Genomic DNA, 3,822 nt, shown 5'->3' with positions numbered 1-3,822 from the left:
CGCGATGAGTGTTCAGGACCGGGTGCTGGGTCCCAGCTCCCAGAGGTCCCTGACCACTCACCTGTCCTCGCGGCTCCCCCTGGGCAGGGGGTCGAGCCCGAGCACACTGCTCCTCCCAACCTGGGAGTCGAGCCCGCATGCCCGGCCAGCCCCGACTGCACCGCCGAGCCTGGGGGCTGGGCTGCAGCAGCCCCCCGAGTGAAGCCGCCGTCCGGGCCCACCGGGTTCAGCGACCGGTGTACTTTGTCAGTGAAGTCCTCCGGGAAGCCAAGACAAGATATCCCCAGGCGCAGAAGCTGCTCTATGCCGTGCTCGTCGCTTCCCGGAAGCTGCGCCACTACTTCCAGGCGCACAAGGTCTCGGTGGTTACCACTTATCCACTGGGGCCCATTCTCCGGAACCGGGAAGGCACCGGGCGCGTTGTAAAATGGGCGGTAGAGCTGGCGGAGTTCGACCTACACTTCGTCAGTCACCAGGCAATCAAAAGCCAGGCGCTCTCTGACTTCTTGGCAGAATGGACGCCCGTCCCCTACATCGTCCCGGAAGAGATCTTTGCCTATCCCGGGCACGACACGCCCGGGTACTGGGTCATGCACTTCGACGGCTCCCTCTTGCTGAAAGGCGCAGGGGCCGGAGTGGTTCTCACCTCTCCAACAGGTGAAGAGCTCCGGTACGTCGTGCAGTTGCAGTTCCGCGCATCCAACAACATGGCGGAATATGAAGGTCTCATCGCCGGCCTCCGGGCTGCGGTGGGGCTCGGGATTCGTCGCCTCCTGGTCAAAGGGGACTCCCAACTGGTCGTCAACCAGGTATCCAAGGAGTACCAGTGCACGGATCCTCAAATAGCGGCGTACGTGGCTGCGGTTAGGAAGCTCGAGAGACGCTTCGATGGCCTCGAGTTGCGGCACATCCCTCGCCGCGACAACGCTTTGGCCGACGAGCTCTCTCGCCTGGCCTCCTCACGTGCGCGCGTCCGTGCCGGAGTCTTTGAAGAAAGACTCGCACGGCCTTCCGTCCTGCCTGCCGAACAGGATGAAGGGGAAACCTCGAACTCAATTCAGGAGACCCCGGCGGTGTCCTCAGTGGGAAGCCCCGTCAGGGCGCCGCCGCCCGGTGAGTGCGCTGCGCTCGTCGAATGTTCTCAAGATGCCTCGTGGATGTCTGACATCCGAGGGTACTTGAAAGAAAAGTTCCTACCCGGGGATGAGGCGTCTGCCGAAAGAGTTGCTCGGCAGTCCAGACGCTATGCCATAGTAGATGGGGATCTCTACCGGCGTAGCGCAGGAGGTGTCCTCCTGAAATGCATCTCCAGGGCAGAAGGCGGCGATCTTCTCGCTGAGGTCCACGAGGGCGAGTGCGGTGGCCATTCATCGTTCTGCACGCTGGTTGGGAAGGCCTTCCGGCAAGGTTTCTACTGGCCTACAGCTCTCCAGGACGCTTCCGAGCTGGTTCGGCGCTGCAGGGCGTGCCAGTTCCACGCAAAGCAGATTCACCAGCCAGCTCAGGCTCTTCATACCATTCCCCTGTCATGGCCTTTCGCGGTCTGGGGTTTGGACATTCTGGGTCCATTCCCCCGAGCAATCGGGGGCTATGCATACCTATATGTCACCATCGACAAGTTCACCAAGTGGCCGGAGGCGGTCCCAGTCATCAAGGTGACCAAAAACACGGCGCTCCAGTTTATCCGCGGTATCACCAGCCGCTTTGGCGTCCCGAACCGGATCATCACCGACAACGGCACCCAATTCACAAGTGCCCTGTTCGGGGACTATTGCGAAGACCTCGGCATCAAGCTCTGCTTCGCCTCCGTCGCTCATCCTCGGAGTAACGGACAGGTCGAGCGCGCCAACGCGGAGATACTGAAGGGCCTCAAAACCCGGACCTATAACGTGCTCGCTAAGCATGGGAAGGGATGGGTGGACGAGCTGCCAGCCGTGCTGTGGGCTAACCGGACTACGCCAAGCCGCGCCACCGGGGAGACTCCGTTCTTCCTCGTCTATGGCGCCGAGGCAGTCCTCCCCTCCGAGCTCACTCTAGGCTCCCCTCGAGTGCATGCATACTCTGAGGGTGAGCAGGAGCAGCAAAGGCGCGACGACGTGGACTAACTGGAAGAGTGCCGGCGGCGTGCCGCTGTCCGGGCGGCTCGGTACCAGCAGAATCTGCGGCGTTATCATCTGCGCCATGTCCGGGCCCGGTCTCTCGAGGTGGGGGACCTAGTTCTCCGACGCGTCCAGTCGCGCGAAGGAATGAATAAGTTGTCCCCTGTGTGGCAAGGTCCCTTCACCGTGATCGTGGTCCCGCGAGCAGGTTCTTTCAGGTTGGCGACGGAGGAAGGACAGCCACTCCCGAATCCGTGGAACATCGAGCATCTCTGACGCTTCTACCCATAGATGGTCGTGCTCGCGGCTCAGGCCAGCAAGGCCGGGGGCTTCTCCCCGCCCAAGCAGTCCAAGGGCTCCGCCCCTTGGGTAAGTCGATGTCGCCCAACCTTGTAAATATTGTACATTCGGTATTTCAATAAGCAATCGCTATGTCGAGATATTTTTTCTGGATTCCGTATGTTTAATCTGTCTGGTGAGGTGCTCGGTTGTGCGAGAAAAAGTTCGCTCTCTCATTTTCCCTGCTGATAAAAGAATCCCAATCAGTATGCATGCGGGCAGTCACCGCTGACTTACGTCCGGCATGGTAGGCTGTGGTGTTCGGTGTCGTGGCAGGCTCCCGGGCACTACCGAGTTTCGGGGTGCTCTGGGTAATCCCATCGCTCGAGCTGCTCGAGTAGTCCGGAGCTCAGGCCCCCGGAGCGGGCTGTCGGTGCTCGGTCTGGTCTGTCATACCCGGGCGCCACCGAACCATAGGACCTCTGGGTTATGCCTCTGTCCGCTCTTGTCCGTCGGTTAGGGTATTCAAGAGGTCTCGGGTCGAAAACGAGAGCAGTCTATAACAAGTACCGCACTAACAGAGCACACCAGACAAAGAAATTCTATATTATCTCTTAAGTCACAGGCTGGCGATCACGAGCAGTTCGGCCGCGGGGGCTTAAATGCCCCGATCTCTGGCCGGCCCCAAGGGTCCTCGGGTGGTCCTACCACTTAGGCGTGGGTGGTCGAGATCACCCGACCCCGGGAGCCTCGTATGCCTCTGGGCACTCGGGCGCTACGCTGAAAGAACCAAGTCCCCGGGCACCCGAGCTCGGAAGCGCACCCCTCCTGGATCGGTTGGCCGAAGGGCCGACAGCTGTCCGGTGAGTGGTTATATTCAGACAAGTCTGCTTTCAGTAAATTTATGTTCCCGAGTCATTCTCGGGGGCTCTCGCGCTTTAATCTGTTCGGCGAGGTGGTCTCCTCGCACTCAAAACCCTGCCGCGTGTCTACTTTTTCTCAGAACGACAGGGCGGTTTGTAGAAAGGAGTACCGCGCGTACGGTAATGTCTGACCGGAGCCCTTCGTGGTGGTCGTGGTGTTCGGTCCGCTTTTAAGGACCCCGAGCACTACCGAGTCCTCGGGTGCCCTGGGTAATCCTATCGCTCGAGCTGCTCGAGTAGTCCGGAGCTCAGGCCTCGAGGGCGGGCTGTCAGTGCTCGGTCCGGCCCGTTTTAAGCCCGGGCACCACCGGACCACGAGGACTCTTGGTCACATTCTCGCCCGCACGCGTCTCCGGTCTACTAACTGGATGGTCGCGAGGTGAAAAAGTGTTCACCGGGCACGGCGTGTTCCGTGCTGGATCGATCTATCTCCCGGGCAAGGAAGTCTGTGTTTTTTTTGTTTCTTAACTTAGACAGCGCGGACTCGTGAGAACTCGGGGGCCGACTACGCCAGCAACAGC

This window comes from Phragmites australis, chromosome 11 (genome assembly GCF_958298935.1).
Source record: "Phragmites australis chromosome 11, lpPhrAust1.1, whole genome shotgun sequence".
NCBI lineage: Eukaryota > Viridiplantae > Streptophyta > Magnoliopsida > Poales > Poaceae > Phragmites > Phragmites australis.
This window is presented reverse-complemented; position numbering follows the sequence as displayed.